The sequence below is a fragment of the Mustela nigripes genome, chromosome 5 (assembly GCF_022355385.1).
Source record: "Mustela nigripes isolate SB6536 chromosome 5, MUSNIG.SB6536, whole genome shotgun sequence".
Classification (NCBI taxonomy): domain Eukaryota; kingdom Metazoa; phylum Chordata; class Mammalia; order Carnivora; family Mustelidae; genus Mustela; species Mustela nigripes.
The window spans coordinates 5,092,667-5,115,761 of record NC_081561.1 but is presented as its reverse complement, the minus strand read 5'-3'; the positions used below and the strand labels follow the sequence as shown (position 1 = coordinate 5,115,761).

General features: G+C 46.1%; 1 protein-coding gene across 2 annotated transcripts in view; it reads right to left on the bottom strand.

The window, feature by feature from the left end:
• Positions 1 to 23,095, bottom strand: part of CDYL (chromodomain Y like) — a 187,259-nt gene that overhangs the window by 53,068 nt on the left and 111,096 nt on the right. The gene's annotated exons all lie outside the window — the stretch shown is intronic.

Genomic DNA, 23,095 nt, shown 5'->3' with positions numbered 1-23,095 from the left:
CTCTAAAGTCCACCTTGATGGAGTCCTTTGATGGTAAAGTTCTGAAATCAACAAATTTGAGATATTTATATCTGTCATGTGAGATTTAAAAAACTGATTTAGGTTTTATTTTCACATGAAAAGCACACAATCTAAACAATATTTTAAAAACTATGCCGACTTTAACTGAGAAGCAAGACAGGTGGCCACCAGATTCCAAAGGCCCTCCCTTGTCTCACAGCATCTCCCCTGACTTTAAGCAGTGCCACATTTTTGGAAAGGATAATATCAGTCCTACTTGATAGTTTCCAAAAAGCCAACACTTATAGTTAAAGCAACATTTCATTCATAAACAGAGCAGTATAGTTACTTTCAATTCTCTGTGGCAACAGGAGACCTGCATAACGCTAGGAGCCTGAAAACAGGAAAATAAAGAGCCTTCTTGTTACTCACCCGTTGGTTTTATGTACGCCAACGAGAAGGATGTTGGCAGTGTTAAAATACAGGCACACCTCGTTTTATTGTGCTTTGCTTCACTGTGCTTCTCAGACATTGTGTTTTTTTGGTACAAATTGGACCAAATTGGCAACTCTGGGTTAAGCAAGTCTATCGGTGCCATTTTTCTGACAGCATTTGCTCACGTCATGTCTGTGTGTCACATTTTGGGAATTCTCATCATATTTCAAACTTTCTCATTATTATTACATTTGTTAGAGTGATCAGTGATTATGGCTCACTGAAAGCTCAGATGTTCAGATGATGGTTAACATTTCTCAGCCACGAAGTATTTTTAAAGTACACACATTGTGTTTTAGACATAACGCTACTGCATTAACAGACTAGACTATAGTGTAAACACAACTTTTGCATGCACTCAGAAATCAAAAAGTTCACGGGGCTTGCTTTACTGGGACTCTTCTCTGTGGTCAGGCACTGCCTCCACAGGGTCTCTGAGGTGTGCCCATATATCATCTCCTGTGGTGCCAGTATGTTTTTACAAACTAGTCTGGTTGTTTACAGACTAGTTTACAAACTAGTCTGGTTGTTTCAATTTGCCCATTCAAGTCCGATACGCTTCTGTTTTGCTCTGTTTCTTATACACCATCTTATTTACCAACATCTCTTTAAAGGCTTGTCCCGTCAGGATGACCCTGGAAGTCCCAGTTTCTGGCCTCCTGGTCCCAAATGCTAATCTGAGCTTCTTGTTCCCCGCAGCATACGGCCCTGCTAAGTTATAAGGACCAGAAAGGTGAGGGCTGTGGGGATGCTTCCTCCTCTTTTAAGACCCTGAGACTGTTCCTGCGCCTTCCACCCATCACCCTGCCCTGCTCTCTTCGTTGCAGACCTCGAACGTCCGGCCTCTTAATCATCCGGAGAGAAACTTCTCTCCTTCGTTACCTGAGGATGGGCAGGCCGATGGCAGGTCATCTTTGCTCGGTTTGGAAAACCAAGGGTAGCAGGCAGCCATTCCCTTTCAAAGAGGCTTTCTCTTCCAAGGACGAAGCTAAGAACAGCGTTTTAATTAGAGATCCAAAGGACGCAGCTGACAACAGCCTTTTAATTAGAGAAAGGGCTCCAAGTAGCTCCTCCCCACGCCTCCAAAATACACTGAAAACACCTGCTTTGGACACCATCTTGGTCTGATTACCACCCAACCCCATTTCCCTGTAAGAAAGTAGCCTTTCCCTATAGACAGGTTGTCTCATACTTCTGGGCTCCCGTGTAAAGAGGAGAGGGGGCAGGTCAGCGCACTCTCCCAGGAACAGGGGCTGCTCTAAAACAGGATTTTTATTAGTGTTGCTAACCTTGAGGTGGCAGGAGGTTCCTGCAAGAAACTGTGAATCTGGACCCACCCCAGCTGGGGTCCCTCTACCTTCTTGCTCAGAGCACTTTGTCCAAGGTGTCAGAGGACCTCTTTAAGACCTAGTTCTGTCATTCACTAGCTCTGAGACCTTAAGCAGTTTGCTCTTCCTTATCAGTAAACAAGGGACAGTAATGTTTGCAATATCTACTCCCTTATCGGTAAAAAAGGGACAGTAATGTTTGCAACATCAACATCACTCAAAATACTCAAAAGTGATTCAAATCATACAAATGTCAGATACTATTACTATTATTATTGATACCTAATGCTCTTCTATAGAACAGGCAAAGGACAGAGACGTGATGCCCTTCACTGGAGAGCACTCTGGGAATGGCTGTTTAACTTGTCACACATCTGTGCTAGCACAGCTGGGCCTCTGACACTGTGCTATGTGAGTACATTTCTGATCTTCATAGGTATTTCTGGTTCATACCACTTTCCGTTCAATGCAAAGAAACTGAAGGGCTTCACCATACTCCTTAAAACCACATACTTATGCACATACAAATATGACCACGAACTGAAAGACACAATCGCTGCTTTTGAAAAACCACCATGAACAAGAACAGATAAAACAACACCTGACATCTACCCGTCTTCAGCTGAGGTCAGTGATGGAGAGGATGACTGAATTCTCAGCACAAGCTGAGATCCTTCTTCTGTTACCTTGGGAGGCGGCTATGGTTGGGATTTAGGATTTGTTTCTTTCCACCACAGTGATTTTATGACACAGTGAAATGGAACCTAGATACAGATGTTGCTTGGTTTTTCAAAATGTAATGACCAAAAACCAAAGCAAAATGCCAGGGCAGACACAGTGTCTTCTCTGGAAGCCCCTCCTCTAGATTCAGGCCAATCTGGTAGGTGCTTTTTGAACATAGAGCCAAAGGCAGGATATGGATGGTGGAAAGTCCATTTGCTCCACGGTACACTTCCCGTGCTGCTTCTGCTGGGAGAGTGTTTTTCATGTTTACATCTTACCATGAGCTCCTCAGAGGAAGGGAGACTAGCCCAGCATGCCTGCCGTTTAACTCAGGTGCCGAGGGTATGAGTCCAGAAACCCCTCTTTGTGCAGCTGGATGTCTGAATGGCATATCACCTCACAAGGTCAGTGTTGAAAGCAAAGGACTCATTTTTTCGCCATCTCTCTGTCCACACAATAACATCACTAACTCTTTAAGGTCTTTGATGATATGGACTGTTGGTGTCTTTTTAATACTATTTGCATAAGCACTATATTTTGCATATGCCACTCTGCTAAAAGGAAAGCTTTAAAAAATGACATTTAAAAGCAACTCTGAAATAATTCTTAAGTAATAAGGAATAGTGCCAAAGACTCTATCACACTGCAGAGGTAATTTCTATTATTTATAGTTAGCGATCAATGTCAAAATGTCAAATGTCAAATGTCAAATGTTCACATCATGTTTCTACCTCAACCCCTTCTCCATACTGAAAAAAGTCTAACCATCTTCCCCTGTCCTACAAAGCCCTACATGATTTGGCCCCTGATGACCAGCTCTTTCAACCAGCACTTTTGCTCTCTTCCTTTGATGAACAGGATGCTCCTTCTGTCATAAGTATGCCCTGCAGAAAACAGATAACCCTCATGGCCTCACACAGATGACGACGGGTCGGAGCCGTCCGAGTACACGAGAGGTGGCCCTGCTATCCAGTTACTCCCGGAAAGAATGGGTCAGATCAAATTCTCCAAAAACGAAGCCAGTGTTTTTCGTAATGGTCTGAGGGGAAAAAAATCTCCAAATTGGAAACAGGCTGAAGGCTAAAACAGCATGCCCACGTATTCAAGGTCATGCTGGAGCATCATGAGATGTGTCCACCAAAGATTATGGCCTCCTCTTGGGCTATGAGCTTTTGTTCGACTTAGGAATTTGGTATTGATTAGGATATTCTATAACTCTTGTGAGGGTAGAGATGTTAATTTTTGAAAATGCACAGTGATATCCAGTGAACAGCAGTGCTTAGAGACACAAAGGACAACTGCTCAGGAGAGACGAGAAGACCAGAAGTTAGCTTTATGGCCCTGAAGGATATTCACTGGTTTTGTACTTCACCCCGTGACTAGTCTGGCACTCTTTCAGGGACTCCAGTCAGTCTCCTGAATTTTCTTTGAACCAATTTCGCCATTATTTTGATTCCTGAAACAAGTATTTCATACACAGTCATTCGGTATTTATGAGTCATGTGTTTACTTTTTGAAAATCTTAGTCTGACAGATGTCCCATAACAGCTATCGGTTTAAAACTAACAATGTTATATATGGTAAGTTAATACAACTGGGACTTTACTTAAGAAGTTCTTTTTTTTTAAACCAGGCTCTACGCCCAGTGTGGAACCTAAAGTAGGGCTTGAACTCATGACCCTGAGATTAAGACTGAGCTGAGACCAAGAGTCCGCTGCTTAACTGACTGAGCCACCCAGATGTCCCAAGAAGTTACTTAAATTTAAATGGATCTTAACATTATGGATTCCTTCCTGAGAATTTTTTGTCTAAGATGGGTTTTTGGAAACACTATCCTGACACGGAACACTGAGGCTGCGAGCTATCATTTTTCTCTAGAACAGCTATCCACATTGCATGGGTTTATGCCTTCAGTCACAAAGATCATCCTTTAAGAAATAACCCCACGAACCCTACATTTACTGTGCAGAGGGGGACATTCACCAAGGCAGGCAAAACTCTCAGGTCTCACAACTGTGCCTCGTTGTACTTTGACCCACGTGTGTGTGCGCATGAGTACAAGTGTGTCTCCTTTGCCTGTTCATTCTCAGGACATGCTGCCGGGCAGCTTGAAGCCACAACTGTGGCCCACTGACCGTGTTCAGCATCTGCACGCATTCTCCCACATTCCCACACTCTTGGCTTCATCTTGTTCTCGTTTCCATTGGTCTTGATGCCTTCACTTGGAAAAAAAAAACCTGTGCTTCCAACCTGCAAACTGTCTTAGGTCTGTTTTCAAGTTGTGTATAAATCACCACCATCCTTCTACTATTGCTTCTTGCTCCTTTGCTCAGGCTTTTCCACTTAGACCACCTCTCCCAGTACTGCTGCCATTGAACAAAACCCTACTAATCCTCCCAGGCCCCCGGAGACGCCACCAAGACCTCTTCACCAAGACTGTATTCATCTCAGCCGGACACACTCCCTCAAGTGACTTACAGGCATTTGTATACGTTGCCTTATGGGACAGCTGCTGTAACTGGCTGCTCCTCATTCCAGCAAACACAGACAGCTCTGGGAGGACAGAGGCTGGCCACATGCAAGTCACCAGTCGGACCTCCCAATACTCAGCACACAGTATGCAGGGTGCTTGCTTGATCCATCAGGTTGAGGGAAGAAAGCAGAAGGTACAAAGGTAAATGGTCATTAAATGCAGAGCATTCTTTCCTTAATGAGCACCTCCTCTGGCAGGAAGACAGACAAGAAAATCCAAATGACCATTTAACAAACCTGAGCAGGAAGCCATTGTCTGATGCTGTTCTGGATGCTGAAGATATGGGGCTGAATAAGTATACAGAATGTCTGACCTCCAGCAATTCACATTAATTAACACACTAAGTACGCAAGTAGATGCGTACTGTGGATGATGCTAGAAAGTCACAGCACACAGATGGTCTACTTTGGAGGTGGGGGAAGGAGTGTGGGAGAAGATCAAAGAAGGCTTCTTGGAGGAAGGGCCGGTGGGGGCGGGGGCTGAGGCCAGGAGGATGAGAAATCAACCAGACAACAAAACAGAAACCCTGAAGAAGGAGAGAGCTTAGCAAAGTCCAGAACCTGGAGGAAGCCTAGTGCACCTAAAGTGGATGCAGTGAAGGGGCAAGCCAAGCAGGGGCCCACAGATCACAGTAAGAAGTCCCAATCTGAGCTCCAGGACGTGAGGAAGCCACAAACGATATTTTAGCAGGACATTAATATATGAATTAGATCTCCAAAAATCCTTCCAGTGACTAACTGAAAAATGATTGAAAAAAGACAAGAAAGATGTTGGGGTCACCTGGGTGGCTCAGCTGATTAAGTGTGTAACTCTTGGTGTCGGCTCAGGTCCCAGTCTCAGGGCCATGAGACTGTGTGCTGTATCTGGCTCTGAGCTCAGAGCAGAGTCTGCTTGAGAGTCTTTCTGTCCCTCTGCCCTTCCCCCACTAAAATAAATAAATCTTTAAAAGGAAAAAAAAAAAGATGTTGGTCACTTAGGCTAGGTGGTGGCAATGGCCAGAGGTCAGGGAAAGAGACAGACGCAGGTGCACGAAGTGGGCACAGTGGCGGTAGTGTGGTGCTAAGGATGAGGGAGGGGGCAGCCACGGCCAATCTGGGATCTGTGGCTCTCGGCTTGAGTTGTTAGAGATGGAGGTAGCACTCACTGAGGCGGGAAGATGGGAGTTCCCTGTTGTGCCTGCCAGGATGGGGGATGCCAGTAATTAACTCAACTGTTTCCAATGCTCACTGTTTATCAGGCACATGATGAAATTTATCACTTTAAAAAAGCCTATTACAAGGACACAAGAAATGACATGATAAATGTATCTTCTTTCCCTTGTGTATACTTGGTTCTTCTCCCTTTCTTGATGGGTTCCTTTACAAGATGATAGGTTCCTCTCACTCTCACAGAACCAGAAGACAAATGTTTTCGGTTGACTGAGGGTGCCTCTCATAGCCTGGGGTCATGAGGAGTGGGGTGTGTCTGGGATGGTAAGTTTGCTCATGAATTCTCAAATCTTCACCTCTGTGCACAGGCACAGCTATCTGAGCCCACATCTATCGTTTAAAGCACAGAACCCTTTGTGGATTAATCAGGTGAGCAGGACCCAGTAAAGAATGGGGCATCTAGACAAGACACAGAATGTGACCACATGCCCTGAAAGGCGGTCCCCTAAAGAGAGGGTCATGGTATTAATTAAAGACACACAGCACATTTCTGTGTGGATGTAAAGGCTGCTGGCTGGAGGATTACAGTGGGTTAAAATGTCAAAGGGCTATGTGTGGGCTCCTGGTGGCCTCGTCAGAAGTAAAGTTTCACTTTTTTATGGATGGAGAGGAAAAAATGAGGAAAGACTGTGGTTAGCTCACAGGTCAGGCACTGTCTTTTAAGTAATAGCTTAAAAGCAAGAAAGGGTTTTATGCTTCAGAAATCAGATCCTGCCACCTTGGGGAGCCAAGGACGAAGCGCAGCCGGCCCACAATTCCAGCGCGTCCCACGTGCAGTGGCCACCACGGGAAGGCAGCACCTGAAGTTGTGCGATGCTGGCCACGGTGCACCAGCCTCAAGAGCTGCCCCCAGGGCTCCGCCGGGTGCTGTCACGAAGCAGCTAGCTCAGTCCGCAAAGTGAAGAGGCCAAGCAAACCAGACCAGAATTAAGTATCTCCTAAAGCAAACTTCCAAGACAAACACCCAGTGTTAGTCCAGATTAGTGCCTCTCAGGCTGGGGACGGAGGACATATTACGAGTCTATGCAGTGAACAACACCTTTTAATTCCCATGCTTTTGCCCTCATGATCTTCTGTGAGGACGGATGGCCTCCCCTGTGGCTTTTAGGCTCTGTTCCCATCAGGTGCAATCAGGCTGTTGCCAAGGATCGCCTTCCTCAGCTCTGATTCTGAGCCAGCCTTCCAGACAATCCCGGGGGAGGGGTTACATCACCTCTGCCAGAGAGCCCAGGTACTCAACCCCAACACACAGCCAGGACTGAGAGCTGCGGGGACCCGTCACAACATTCCTCCAACATGGCAGAAGTTGTTTTCTCAAGGGTGCTCCAAGTGTTCGGCATTTAGAGGGGTCCATATACCATGCATACTTAAGAATGGTGGCCCCTGGACCCCCTGACGAGAGGCAGGGGCGTATGCGTGTCTTTTCAACTGTGGATACCTACCAGGGTGGCGGGGGACTCAGAGCTCAAGGCAGAGCCACACCACAGCATGGACTACTCACTTGACAAAGACTTTCTGGCTGCAGATTAGAATCACATGCTGAAAAGCATGGGCTCAAGAGAGAACATTTAACACATCATTTTCCAGAGGAGGACAAAAGCTACTCAAAGGTCAAGATAGGGAACTAACCTCAACACAATACACTTGAACTATAAAGCAAAAACCTGAAAGCCAGAACTTGCTAAGTTACATAAAGACAATACTAAAAAAAAAAAAAAAAAGACAGTAATCTTAAAATCCAGTTTTGAGCAAGGACTACTGATCCTTGCTCTACTGATCGTACTTCAAAACTGTCCTCGAGGGGCACCTGGGTGGCTCAGTGGGTTAAGCCGCTGCCTTTGGCTCAGGTCATGATCTCAGAGTCCTGGGATCGAGTCCCGCATCGGGCTCTCTGCTCGGCAGAGAGCCTGCTTCCCTCTCTCTCTCTCTGGCTGCCTCTCCGTCTACTTGTGATTTCTCTCTGTCAAATTAATAAATAAAATCTTAAAAAAAAAAACAAAAACCTGTCCTCGAGCCAAGTTCCAGTAGTCAGCTTTTCTTTCAATTCTTTCAGAAATCAAGGAAACAGACACCAGAACTGCCATAGCTTTTTCTGCATTTTATAGCAGCCCCTGCTCTCTGTGTAGGGTATCATGGGGACACCTCGTTCCTTTGGGAATCAGGCTCGCAGGGGCCATCATCTTACTTCCTTGAGCCCCCATTTCTGTTGTGGACTGGTTATACTCAGTAACCCGAGCGACCCTGGAAATCATGGCAGAGTGCCACGCGAGGCAGTCACAGGATTAGCCAGATGAAAGCAGCACGAAAACCCCGAAAACCCCAGGTGCAACTGCTCATTAAATGCCTATCAGAAAATCCTTTGTGAAAACGGGATTACTCTGCAAGTGGAAACATTCACTAGAGCAACCCCTCCCCTTCCCCAAACAAAACAAAAATCAGACTGAGACTCCTCTTAATGCCACTCTCCCTCGCTTGCTGTTATAAAGCTGTGGCCGTCCTGTCCCATCGAGTGAGCTTCGCCTGAAACACCAGAGCACACACCTGTGATGGGAAAAGAGGGCATATGTCTCACTTCCCCTTCCAAGTCTGTAAAACAATCCGAATTCTTGGAATCAGAGATAGTGTCTCCAAAGCCACACTCTGGATAAGATGACACCTGTACCAAAGCAGGTGCTGGCTGTGTGGCCCCGTCCTTTCCCCTACGGCCCCAACGCTTGAGCCGTTGCTGGGAAGACACGAGGTGGCGACGCTGGCAGAGCTCGCTTGGCTCTCTGGCCACAGGGCAGTCAAACAGCGGGAGCCTCCGTGATCCTGCTGCCAGTGCTCATGTTATGTTTGCAGAGAGTTCCTACAAAACCAAACTGTCCTTTAACGTTTCCAGGGAATGCCAAGGATAAGAAATGGCTACCAAGCTGTGCTGAAAGTGTCATTCAAAGAAAAAAGAGCTACAATTATGATACTAACACGGAATACACAATTTAAAACTGTATCAGTGAGATGAAAAGTCATCTGTCCAGTTTTAAGGGGTGCAAGTAACAACGTGTGTTACATTTCATAAAGGGCCCCCTGCAAATCCATGTGACAGGCAGAGTGTCATTTACTGAATAAAATGCAGAACCTCCCTCCATTAGCAACATAAAACTTAATTAAAATGAGGGTTTGCCTTCCCATATATCATGTCATCTTACTATTTGACTTTAAAATTTAATTAGAACCAATGAAGTTTGAAGTTTTTTTTTTTTTAAGGCTCCAACCACCTTAGAGACACAGGATTCCCAGGACAGTGACTGTCTGACACTAGAAACAGTCCTGTGAGTCTGAGAACAGAGGTCTTCAGCCTCAGGTGTCTGACGTGTAGAAGCCAGCACTGGGGAAGCGGCAGCTCCTCAGCACGGAGTGTGGGTTGGGTCTCTACATCCCGCAGCTCTCACCCCACGGGGGCCAATGGCCTCACCAGTTTTAATCATCAGAAACAGATGTCGTGACCTCCCCCTCTACTACTTCAAAATGATCCAGGGACTCATCGTTCCTTGCAGACTGCTTCTTAACCCACCCTCCCTCGGAATTCGGCATGCCACTACAGAAAAGGTACTGAGACACTGCCCCCCTTGGTGACAGAGGACGCTTTCCAGAAATCGCTAAGCCCGTAAGGGGACAGCCCAGGTCTGTCTCCAGAGGGGAGAGGTCAGCCCTCAGAGGTGCATCACCTCCCAACGCTTGACTGGTGAACAGCTCTGATGTGTGGGACACTGAGCTGGCCAAGAGTGATGAAGACAGTTCTGTAGGTCACCATGGACTCCAGAAGGCTTAATATTCTTAGTCAAGTCTCAAGGGGACTGGAGAGGATAAAAACTCAGGTTAGTATCCCAATCATTTAAACTGACTTCATGAAAAGGTTGTGATACACATCATTCTTACAACCATGATCACAAGGCTATTATTCTTATCCAGTGTTTACTTCTGAAATTCAGGTAATGCTGGGCTGGGTGGTGCGTCTCGGGCTGGCAGGGGCACAGAGGATGACCTGGGGACTGAGGAGACCTGCTTGGGATTATTGTCGCTATCTCAGTGCTCAGGCTTTGTGACCATTCCTTCCCAGCACAGAGGTGGAGGGGACTGCTTGCAGCCCCACTCCAAGGGGCTGAGGAGGTTCCAAGTACAAGCTGTGTCTTTATGATGGGAACAGATTTGCATCTTTTCCCTGACACCACACTTCCCTCCCCTAGCTGCACACATATAAATAAGGATGGAAACTGCAGAAAGAAATTAGAGATGGCCATGATCGAGGTAACTGGGTAGAAAGGAGGTTGTTTTAAGGTATTTTAAGAACCCAGTACATTCCTACTAAAAAATATTTTAAGCACAGTCAACTCTCAAGTAATGAAGTAGGAAGGGCAGACCAGAGGCTACCATAAATAAACCTGAGGATAAAGTGTCATCTTCCCAAAAGTGGGGATGGAGGGCGGTGGCATGGAGAACGGAAGAGCAAATACACGGTTCAGAAAATAACCCGGAGGATAAAATACCTTGGAGGTTAAGATTTAAAGCGTTTTCCTAATATTTCATATTTTGAATGCCCTGGCAGAGTCTGTTTATGGTCCTAGACCTAGAGGCAATTATATCAGATCCTCAGCACTAGGGGAGATGGGTATTGACTACATGAGGGTAGTTACTTTTTTATAGTTTATCTCATTAGGTGTCATCATTTCAGCAAAAACAGATCTGCACAAGGATTAGTTTACTATAATCTCCTTATCAATAGTCTGGTGCACAGTCTGCCTTAAGACATGCTGCCCATAACATTTGGGTTGGACCTTTAGCACCGCGGCCTGACCGAGAGTATGGTACGGCTCCGTCCATTCTGGACCTTTTCACCCATTTTGCCAGTGTAGCTACTTTTGGTCAACAGCAACGCCATTCGAATGTGTCCCCAGAGTCAGAGACAAAGGCTCTCCCCCCAACACCGGTCTTCCCAGGCTACGAGCTCCTGGAAGGCGGGGGCTGTCGTTCCTTGTGCTCTGAATGATCAATGTCCAGCACAGAACCTGGCACACTGTAAATGCTCACTGTGTGCATGATAAAGAGGCAGGGAGCTTCCAGAAACTCCCCCATGCAGAGGCAGCTGTCAGGGCATGGATGGAATGCAGTCACTCAGAGGTTCAAAGCAAGGTTCAAAACATGCCTTCAAACCAGAGGAGAAATGGTGTCAGGAACTGAGAAGTCACCCAAGGCCGCTGATCAGGAGCCCACGGCATGCCTGGAGCCACGTAAGGGGAGCAAGCACAGCTGTAGGGGCCGAAGCCGTGGATGTGGGAGAGGCGGGCTGACCCAAGAGCCCTAGGGACCCAGCTCCTGGGAGAAGGTGAATTAGAAGCCTTCCTGTCCCCTGAGCGCGTAGATAATGGCAAGCAGTTATATGCATTTTACATTAGACAGTGTGTTCTGTTATCACTGCATTTGTTCATGAACCTGAATGAGTTCCTTAACTAGATTTTGCCCAGATAAAACAATATGGTATTAATCTTAATACACAGTTAAAATGCTAACTCTGAAGTTTAAGGACATCAGTAAAACAGTAATTATGCAGATACATTAGGATAAGACACAAAGGAACAGAAAGCTTTATCCACTTCCCCCATTTGGGGGCAAGGCAGGGAGGAGAAACCCTGGGGACAGGGCTGTAATGAGGAGCGGATCAGGGCACCCGGCTGGTTCAGCTGGTGGAGTGCGGGATGAGATCTTGGGGTCATTGAGTTCAAGCCCCATGGTGGGGATAGAGATTACTTTCAGGAAAATTAAAAATAAATAAATAAATAAATAAATAGGAGCATGTCAACTCAAAAGGACTTGTGGAAGTAGAGCAGCTCAGGGGAACGGGGAGGCCTGCTGACCTTGACTGATTGGGAAGAAGGACCCTAAGTGCTTAGGCAGCATGGGGACACCCAGGGCAGCAGGAACCCCCAGCGGATGTCGCTTGGCCCCAGCTGCTGCGGCTGCTATTAGCGTCCTCCCAAAGGCCCAGTGCCCCCAATAAATATCCCTGTGTGTATGGTGGCATGGCAAGCAGTCTTGGGGGTTGTGCCTCTTAAAGGGCGTCAGAAGAACAGCCACAAAGGTGAACGAGAAAACCAACAGCCAGAGAGGTGTAAGGTGTACAAAGAACAGCAGTGCTCCAGAAACAAGTCTCTCAAAACCAAAGACAATGCAAGAAGTATTGGGGGGAGGATGTAAAGTGTGGTAGCAAAGTCACATGGTACAGCTGCTACAGGAAACAGGATGGGGGCTCCTCCAAATTAAAGACAGAACTGTCACAGGAGCCTGCAATTCCACCTGTGGGTCTTTATCCGAAAGAAGTCCAAGCTGGATTGGGAAGAGACAGTTACACGCCCATATTCACGGCAACATCATTCACAACAGCCAAGAGGTAGAAGCAACCCAATGGCGGCTGACAGATGAGCACAAAGAAACCGTGGTATAGACGCACCATCGACTACTACGCAGCCTTCAGAGAGGGGGAACTCCTGCACCTGGCTTCAACATGGTGAAGCTCCAGGACATTGTGAAGTGACACAAGCTGATCTAATGTAGTCAAAATCGCAGAAGCAGAAAGAAGAATGGTGTTTGCCAGGCTGTGGGGGAGATGGGAGGGAGCATTAGTATTTAAGAGGCAGAGTTTCAACTGTCAGGTGAAAACACATTAGAGCTTTGCAGCACAGCAGTGTGAATGCACTTGTAATGTTTCTCAACTATGCATTCAAAGATGTTTAAGGGATGCCTGGGTGGCTCAGTGGGTTGGCCCTCTACCTTCAGTTCAGGTCATGATCTTGGGGTCCTGGGATCGAGCCCCACATCCGGCTCTCTGCTTGGCGGGGAGCCTGCTTCCCCCTTCTCTCCGTCTGCCTCTTTGCCTACTTGTGATATCTCGGACAAATTAAAAAAAAATCTTTAAAGATGTTTAAGACAGTGACCTTAGGGCATATGTGCTTGCTGCTACAACTAAAACGAAAGCAAGAACAACATGGTGCTCCTATTAAATGTGGCAGGGAGTGGCCTGGGGGTGACCACGGTGTGGGGACCGAGAGCCCCTGCAGAATGGCAGGAGCCACACTGGGGTGGGTGGGAAAGGAAAAAAGCAAACAATCCTGGACAAAATACCGCACAGGTGTGGCCTAAAAGGAAAATCGGAATCAGGGTGGAAACAAGCAGAACCCTAAAGAAAAGGTGTTCCTGAATCCTAGTCCCTTTCTGGCTTTCAGCTTGGCATGATCAGTAAAACGGGCATTCACTACTCCCGGCTCGTGATCAGCAACACAAGGATGGAGTGAACCCAGGGACAAAGTAAACGCTAGCTGCTACCAGGATGAGCAATGGGGCTGTCATGGCTTCCATGCGGAGCCCAGTCCTCTGGGGTGACAGCGAGCACTGGGGTGAGAAGGGCCAAGACCCTGAAGTCTGTCTCTGGGGAATAGTGACATAGGACCAAGAGGTCGGTGAAGCAGACAGTACGGTGGTTGGGGGTGGGGGTGGGGGTGGAAAACATGGGCTTCAGCGGGACAGGCTGTTTATCTGGGTCTGAGAGAGGCTGCCTCCTGCCCCCCTCGCCCTGGCCTTGAAGCACAGAGACCGGATGCTCTCTACTCTAGAGACCGGGAGGGAAGGTGGAGGACCAGTGAGCAGGGCAGGTGTCTGGGTTCAGGGAGGGCAGGAAGGTGAACGGGGAATCCCCCATCAGGAGGTTGCGGAACTTGAGGAAGTACACAGCTCTGAGCGCTGCAGGGGTGCTATTAAGTTGGGGGCAGATGAGAAAGGAGAAGTCAGTTCAACTGGGAAAAATCACGGGGAAAGGCTGCAGGGCTCCCTTAGAGGCTGTAGCTCGGGAATGACAATGAAGAACTGCACAGAATCACACAGCGAGGTTATTTCCATCTCAAAATGACCAAGAACCTAAGGCACGGGAAAGGCTCTACAAGTCTGAGGCCCATTCTAGTGACACGAGCTCTGGTAGTGGGTGAGGGGCCCTACTTATTACTCGTAAAGTTGCCTCCTGGATATTGTCATATAGAGCAAAATTATTCACTGGTATTTTTAAGAGATGTTCTGCATCATTAACCTACAGATGTTTTCTTGAGTTCTTCCAGCTCAAAGAATTACATGTCATTCCATATCTGCAAGCAGGCTCAAAACTGGCCCTGGCTCTTACTTCCTCAGCAATTCCTCTCAACTACCCCCCACAAACTTTGTTCCTTTTCCACAAGGAGCCTTTTTAGAAGACAAACACTAATGATGAAAGTGAAGTGAAGAAAACTCCAAAAACTCACTAGCTCACACACAAATGTTAAGCACCTAGTATAGGTAAACAATGAGACCAGACAATGGAGAAGATTCTAAACAAGATTACAGTGTTTGCCACAATGCTTTCCCACTCTACCATCCTAAGTTTTATTGAATTTGTTCTGGACCTTTCTCTGGATCTCCTCTGCCAGATTTTACTTTTTTGGAGATTCCCTTGAAGAATCAGTGCTCCTCTACCTAGCCTGTGAGGCCAAGCTACTTAAGACTCTGCCCAGAGCGAAAGTACCATGAGGAACAGGACTCTGAAGGGTCTTCTTTTAAGAAGGTCCCTAATGAACGGATTCGAACACAGCCTTTCCTCGTTTGTAGTGAAAAATGTGACTGCCTTGTCAAAGGCAACATACCAAATTAGGAGGAAACAGACATGGTGCCTAGCACACCCCCAACCCCCTCAAAAGGCTCACAGCTCTGAAGGAAGAAGAGCACATAATGACACACAAGTAGAAAAATGTAAAGGTGAACACAGAGTTCAGTCTCATAGTTAAGCAACATCGGGGTGTACTGGGAGAAGATTATGTAGGTTTCAGAGGCCTGCCCAAAAGCTAAAACATGAACTGAAGTTATTATTCACTTACTATTCCACATTTAACAATCACAATATTCTGTAACTTAGGAAAGCATTGCTAGGTTCCAAGTGTACTCAGTAATCTTAATCGTGTCAAGACTGTCAAGAGCTCAGTCCGCTCCTACTATTAACAGCCTTGGGTTTTGCTTGGGTAACCAGAGTCTGGAAGAAGCTCATCTCCTCTCTTGGCACTTCTGCCTAGTTTGCTGTGAGGGCTGGGATGCCAGCTAGAACTGCAGACAGCACTGCCTTCCCTGTGGGCAGATTTGCCTAAATAAAGCCAAGAGAGCCCAGAGGTGGAGAGAGGGGGCAGGCAACGGATTCGCCTGAGCCAACAGACGGCATTTGTGTTTGCTTATTTGTTGAGGCCAATCTGAGTTAAGTTTCACTCGAGAGAGAGTCTCGACTAACAGAGTACTAGCAACACTAGGAATGAGGCTTATAAATAATCCCTTTCCCCAAAGTGACACAGACAACTGACATCAGAAGCAGGTTATCATGAGGACCCTACTGTTCTACCAACTCTGCTCTTCCCCAACCAGGCTCATCTATAAAATAAGTGTTCTCTGAAAGAGGAAGAATAATGTTAGAGGAACTGGAGTCAGAACAAAAGCCACAGAACAGCTTGGGATAAGACCGGACGGCTCATACACTGTATAGTACATAGCTGCTCTTGTTCCTAAAATACAGGATGCTAGTCTAGAAGGCTAGCACCCTGCTAAGGATAACAGCAATAAAAATGGGAATGCATAAGACAAATGGGATTTTGTTCTTTTTTTAAAGATTTTATTTATTTGAAATTCAGCAAGTTAGCGAGAGACGGCCTGAGCAGGGGGAGAGGACACGAGGGAAGCAGCTCCCCACTGAGCAGAAAGCCCAGCACAGGGGCTGGATCCCAGGACCCTGGAGTCATGACCTGAGATGAAGGCAGATGCTTAACAGACTGAGCTGCCCAGATGCCCCAAAACAAATGAGGTATTCATCCCCCACCAGTAGGTGCCAACAAGAGCAAATATTTTCAAAAAAGGAATTTCACTTGCATTGTTGACTTGTTTTTATTCTGCCCTTGTGCCAGTTAGTTGTAAAGTTCAAGAGGAGGAGGAACTGTAATCAGATTCTTCTCTGACATATGACCTAAAGAACTCAAATTTCTTGAAAATTATAAAACTCACAAGTTAATAAAATACACTTTGGTAGATTAAAACCCGAGCAGGAACCATAAAATTAATACAAATTAATCTGAGGGCTTCTCATTAAACTGTTGTAAATCCTCTAAGGCACAGACTCGACGGCACTATTCGTCCTAATCCCTGGCATGAAAGTCGTCTGTCCTGGAGCGGGTGTTGGGAAAACCAAAGTCTGGGAGCTCTTCTGAAATGCCCGGTTGGAAGGACGTGCTCCCCAGCCCCAATGCACGAGATCAGCGTGGGCCCTGGGCTAGGACTACCCGCAAATTCAGAGTCTTCACGTTTTGAAAAAGTTGGAACGACTCTGTCCCCCTCTCAAGAGGCAAGAGAATCTATAAAGGGAATTAACAGAAAAATAAATGCAAACAATTCTAACCTGTGGAACCAGAACTCTCACATTTTAAAATTAAAACGAGATACCATCTTCTACTTGAAATATCTGACAGATATTTAAAAGTTGATTAAGAGTAATAGGTAAATGGGCACTCACAATGCTTACAGCTTGTTTAGAGAGCAATTTGGCAACATCTAGCAAAATCTTTATTATAGCCTTGAACTCTTGTTGGGCAGGGGTCCAGCAAGCATTCACACAGGTGGGGAGGGGGGTGCGCGTATGAATACGTAGGCATGTAAGCAGGTGGGCACAGACACAAGCCTGGAGGAGGGGAAGGCAGTGAGGCCGAATGTAAACAAGTGGTGGGCCTGGGGGGAAGCCTATGGGCTCCTCTTGTAGCGGCTTCGCAACTTCTTCATAAATACGAACTCGCATCCAAAAAGACAAAAATCAAGTTTAAAACTTCAAAAGAAGGGAGGTAGAGATCTGTGTCTTAAAATAGAAAGCTCTCCGTGACATGTTAAAGAAAAGGGGAAGATACCAGAACCATGTACATAGTAGGATTCCGTATCAGAGTGTAAATATGCACAAGGTCTGAAAGGACACCTTCAAACTACAACGTTCCCTCTGCGGAAGGGAAAGGTATTCTTAAGGGAGGAGGTAACAGTAAACTTGCCTATTTTGCTCAATGTACTTCTAAGTTACTTGCATAAATTCACCGTTTTTATATTTATGGATTACTCAGGTACATTAACATTTCTGCTGTTGCAACACCGATAAAATGTACTCATCTGTGTCGGAAAAACTCTAATGTCTACAGCTGAGGTTCTCCCATAATGGATGCACCCAGACACAGGCCCTGTGCTGGCAGGTGGGTCTAACAGAAACGGCGATCTGTCATGCCTGAGGCCACTGCTAGCATCCTAAGGGCAGGGCTGGGGATGCTCAGCCAGTACCCGTCCAGCCCCAAATGCCAAAGTGCCCCCTGTTGAGAGGTACGTGCAATCACCGGGGAGCAGGTAGCTCTATGATACGTACTCAAACAATGAACAGCCACAGAATTTTACAGGAACGATGTAGGGCTATTAGTGTGGATATGAAACTATATCCAAGATATGTCAAAATTAAAAATAAGAGCCTAAGTTGGAGAACCATATGACAAGTATGAGCTCACTGATGTGTTTAAAAGACAGGCATGTTTATAAAATTTCTGGAAGGAAAGAACTATTAACAGCTGTTATTTCTCTCTGGAGAGGAAGAGGAGGTGGAGCTTGGGGGGTGCTTCTATTTTTCTTTTTTTTCTCTGAGATGCTTTAATTAATTTATAATGTTTTCCTGTCATTTAAAATTTCTAATTATAAATATTAAACCAAATTACAAAAGCCTGAAGACAGGTTTAAATCAAGATATCCTAAGGCTAATAAGCAACCTTACAAGACAATAGGAGCACCATAAAAATCTAAAATATACTATAAATAGTATTTAGCAGTGTTTTTATTTATTTCCCACCTTGCTCTAGAACCAAATTTAAAATAAAGCATGGCAACAGGGGGTCGTTGCGACACTTTGGCGAGCACCACAGGCCCTGGGAAGGCTTGTGAAACAGGCTGCTGAGCTCGGCAGACATTCCAATCTAGGAGGCATAGGGGGCCCGGGGACCTGCATTTCTAATAGGCCCCCCAGAGTTCCTGTGGCGGCTCCTCTGGACACCATGCTCGGAGAATCACTGGTAATGGAAAAAATACTCAAGAGAGTGGAAACGAAAAGAGAAAACTAAACAGTCAAGGTTCTGAAGTAGGTTCGCTGGGTCACCACTTCCCCAGGTCCTGATCACCCTTCAACAATGCCCTCAAACCTTGAACCCCAGAGGCTGGTGTGCCCTCCTGTTGGGATGTGCCCTGGTCAGGAGCCGGCTGGCTTTTTTCCTCTAAACTTCTTAGGCCCGCTGAACTTGTTATCATATTTAATCCATTTTTACATAAGATCGGAGATACGATTACAAAAGGTGAGCTGAGGCCTCAAGGGAAATGATGTCTAACGCTCTGGAAAGTCTCTAAGTGAAAATAATTGTCAAATCAGATACAAGTGAGAAAATGAGAAAAATGAAAAAAACATCCCAGGCCTGTGCACTTGGACTTGTAAGAATCCAAGTTTCTGCTCCACTTCAGTGAGAGGTGCAGCAGCAACGGCAGACGGTGTGGTACAGAAGCACTTCCCACACCCCGCCACTCTAACCAATGGACCCACACCCTAAGGAAAGGGCTTGACTCAGCAAGCAAACGGCAAAGCAAAGTACCTCTTTCTTAAAAGGCCTTGGCTCTACATCAGCGGCAAAGAGAAGCACATTTTTAACTTTTAAAATGAAATGACTGTGGTTGGTATGTCCTCCAAGACTCCTGGAGGTGACTAACTCCTCACGCTCATGGACTGCTGCTGCTAGACGAGCGCCTCTTCTCCAAGAGCTCTGTGCCTAAGACGCCACTAGATGCGCTAGCACAAGAGTTCTGTGGCCCAGTGAGCTCCCTCTGGAAGAAGGAACAGTTTTGTCTAGACCACCCCATCATTCTACCTGAGGCATTCTAGTCAATGCTTTGTGGGGCACGGAGTTGCAATCCGCTTGCCTCAAAACTTGATGCCCCTATGGTTCAATTTTAGGTTCTGTAATCTATGTATAGGTAGATTTGTTCCCAGTGAGGTAAGACACGGAAGCCATCCAGCATGGAACCCATTTCACAGGAGGCACCAGTAAACAAACGTCTGCCTGTGCCCAACGCCAAGTCCTTCGAAGAGACTGCTTGCAAGGGACAGCTTCAACTGTCCCCTCTTTCCCGGTAGACTTCTCCTGTTGGGGCCTGCTGAGCAGCCTCCGCCAGTGGTCTCCCGATCTCTTAATTTTCCCTGGAGCTAAATTCTAATCTCAGCACATAAATCACACATGGCCCCAGGGGACCACAGGCCTCTTCTGTGGGTGGAACACCAGCTTCCCTGATAATAGCAGGGAAGGGAGAGAGACCGTCAGCTTCATATTCTCACCGAGGGGAATTTACACTCCAGCTCCTCAGAAGAAACCAAATCTTCCCGAACAATTTCTCCCAGGAGCCTCCTTGGATGGAAATGCTCACAGGATCGAAGACTTGTGGTATGTTTAAGTACTTCTTCACTTTCTCCCTGTATATGATGGTTTTAGCTTAATCTCCAGCAGCAACCCCACCTGGTAACACTGATGGGGTTTAGACCTCACTTTGTGTTAACTGTTTTCTCAAGGGTCATACTGGTCAAACGCTGAGCATTTATATATTTGAATTCATAAAAGAACAAAGTAACAACAATCCAGTTGTGAAAAGCAGTTGCTTCTTTTGTAGGATTAATTTGTTAGGCTTAAATTAAAAGAGCAAGAAAATACTATCATTAACTTATTAACAAAGAACAGTAGAAAGAAGATAGTCACACCTAACTTTAAAATTTTTCCTATTTCTGAGTGAAACAATATAGTCATCTTTTAAACCTTTGTTTCATACTTAAAACAGTTATAAACCAAATATACATATGGTTATCCCATAAAAGCAACCGTGTGTGTTAAAATTCTTCAGAAACATTTACTCTCTTGGTTAACAGATATTTAAATATCTGTTGTGTTTGGTTTCAAAAGTATCCCTCGTACACACATGATTAATGTTTTGAATAAGATGATTCATTTCCCAGTGACTCCACGGGTATCGGTTCAATTAGTTTTAAAAAAACAAATCAGTTTTCTTATGTAGCTCTAAAATTAATGTGGAAAGTAAAAACAAATAACTACTTTAAGAAATTATGAGTGTGGACCAACAGCCTGACACAGCTTCAGTACTGTTCTCTTAGGAAAGAAACACCCCAAGGGCTAGGCTAGTAATAGGTTTTCTTGAATGTTCCTGTACTTCTGGTCTCCGTACCTTGCCATTTCAATATCGTTTTCCCCCTCACACCGAGTGTGACCCAGCCACAGGGCTACAAAGAACTCCAATCCTTCTCTTCAGTGAGCACCCATTCTACTGGAACTATTCCCTCCACAAACACTGGCAGAGCACTACTATGCACAGGCACTGCCCCAGAACAGTGGATTTAGCCTTGGAGAAACAAAGTCCCTTCTTGAAGCTTACTTTCCCAAGGAGAGAACAAAGCATCTTTCTACAAAGGACAAGGGTGAGGAAAAGCAAAGGCATTAATCCACCTAAGCATTTGCCTATAGGTGGCCATGCTGTCTAAGACACCACTGGCTTTTGCCATCATATTTCATTCAGAAAGGACACTCCAAGGGGAGGTCCAGAGGGAAGAGATGGTCCTTTTCCCTTTTAATCTGCAAGCCTGACTTAGATCATGGCCATGTCACTTACCGTTGTCCTAAAGACCTTCCTGAGGGGCTTCTGGTTTTCTCATCGAAGCAGATAAGAGTAGTCTCAATAGCAGGGCCAGGAGAGGAAGGAGGTCACGAGGGCCTTGCCAATACAGTGTTACTCTCATCCCAATCAATCAATCTAACTCTACAGAACAAGATGAAATAATTCAAGATTTTTTGCTTACATGTTCCTGGTGGTTTTAACCAAAGCCACCTTTATGGACATTAAAAATTTTTTTCAAAATGGGGAGAATAATAAAAAAGGAAATCACTAACTCCTTATTTAAATCAAAGGCATTATTCTCCTTTTATAACAAAGCTGGAAGCTCTGCTGAGGGCAACCAAGCCTGCATAGCTGTGGTGAAGACAAAATGTGGAAACTCTGGGGTCAAAAAATTTTGAAAATCATGCCCCCACACCACCCTTAACAGTGTATGTACACACAACGTTTGTGGACAAAGGGGAACCACAGATCTTCTGAAGCCTTTTGTGTTTCCTTATTTTCCTAAAATACTGCCCTGGGACTACGACTTCCTAGAGCAAGGATTAGCAAACCCTTTCTGTAAAGGGCCAGACTGCCAATTTTTTCAGCTTTGCAGGCTATACAGTCTCTTTCATAATGATTCAACTCTGTCTTGTAACTAGAAAGCAGTGACAGACCGTAAGTCAATGAATGAGAATGTGGCTGTACTTCAATGAAACTTTACTTATGGAGGGGCTCCTGGGTGGCTCAGTTGGTGAAGCCTCTGACTCCTGATTTTGGCTCAGGTCATGATCTCAGGGCTGTGGGATGGAGCCCGATCGGGCTCCACTCTGGGCTAAGATTCTCTCTCTCCATCTGCCCCTTCCCCGTCTCTCTCTCTCTCTCCAAAAACAAAAAACAGTCTCTCTCTCTCCTCTCTCTAAAAAAAAGGAAAAGAAAACAAAACTCAACTCTAAAAAACTTCACAGATACAGAAAGTTGATTTCTTATATATTTTCAACATGTCATTACATAGATTACATAGGATTGCTCTTGAGTTTTTTCAAACATTAGAAAGTGTCAAAACCATTCTTAGCTTGCAGGCTGCACAGAAACAGGCCGTGCGCTGGGTTTGGCCCCAGTGAGCAGCTGCCCTGCCCTTATCCGCTGCACAGAGCCCAGCAGCCCAGCAGAGCACCGGGTCCTGAGTCATCAACAGAGAAGGAGATGCTCCTCGTGTACGGAGGCAGCAAGCAAAGGCCAGAACCGGGAGGAGGATGTAAGAAACGTGTTCTGATTCACCTCTGCCTTCAGTTCTCTCTGAGCACCAGTCTTTGTGGACTCCACTTCCCTCGCTGCGGCACAGAGCATGCACTCAGATGGCTAACAGAGTCTCTTCCGCCTCCGAGCCTCTACGATCCTTCATTGACAGGGATGTGAAAGAAAACTCTATCTCTGAGCAGGCCAACCACTCAGGAAGTGAACTCAGTAAACAAGATGATACAAGCTCCAGGTGAGGGCGAAACTTTTAGAGCAAGGAAGAAAAGCGGCATTTGGGTAAAGCGTGTTATCTGAACAACACTAGCCAGACTGCAACTTACTGTCTCAAGGGAAACCCAGATTTCAGTTTAGATCCCTCCCTCATTGTTGCTACAAGATCTAAGCCAAAACTCATTGATGTGCCAGAGCAAGATGGTCAGGGCAGTGTCTCGGGTGAACAGTTCTCCTTAAGGGAAGGGCTCCCCCTCCAAACTGACATCATTTCCCTTTGTTGCATTTGACTCTACTAAGAGGGAGTTGGCGGAGACACACAGATAAGGCGCAGTTACAATCCTGAAACAGAGGACGCAGGGACGGGGGTTCCTGAAGCAGAAGGCAGAGTGGGAGTTCCGGGGGACCCTGAGGGGCAGGGAAGGCTTTATGCGCTTGGCAGAGAGCGAGGGAGCAGAGATGGGGTGAGAGCCAAGCAGAGACTCAGGAGCAAGCCTGCTAACTAGAGTGGCGGTGGTCGGGTCAGACCGCTGATGGGGATACCC